A 622-nucleotide genomic window follows, 5' to 3' on the forward strand; every position below is an offset into this window, starting at 1 on the left:
TTCTATATATATATATATATAACATTAAAGTTTAATTAACATTATTTATATATTAATTAAAATATACATGATTAAGTTCTAGACATTGTATTCTAAATTGAACCTTATGATAGGAGAATTGATTAATAACATGTAATGGTGTTTTCAAAAGTACAACAAAAGGTAGAGGAAATATAAAATAAATAATTTTTATATTTAACTTTACATTACAATGAATTATTTTTTATCAAATAAATATATAAACTCATTTACTTTTTTTTTTTTATTGGCTTGTCACAGAGGTAGATATATTTACATATTTAATATCTAAATTTTTATATTTGCTTTTGTAACAATTACTTCTAAAATCACATAAAAAATAATTTTAATATTGACTCAATTAAAGTAAACACAACATCTTTCGTGTGTCTATGCTTTGATATCAATTAGAAATTCAAGTGGGGGTACAGGTGAATATTAAAAAATTAATAATATTATTATAAATACATAATAACTTTGTTAGTACATACATCAATGTTACTATGAATTCATAAATCTAATATCTAAATTTTTATACTATACATTTTCTATTTCTATTATTAAAATTTACATGCATTCATATATATATATGGTGATTGATGGC

Source organism: Phalaenopsis equestris, unplaced genomic scaffold (assembly GCF_001263595.1).
Source record: "Phalaenopsis equestris unplaced genomic scaffold, ASM126359v1 Scaffold000151, whole genome shotgun sequence".
In the NCBI taxonomy this organism is placed as follows: domain Eukaryota; kingdom Viridiplantae; phylum Streptophyta; class Magnoliopsida; order Asparagales; family Orchidaceae; genus Phalaenopsis; species Phalaenopsis equestris.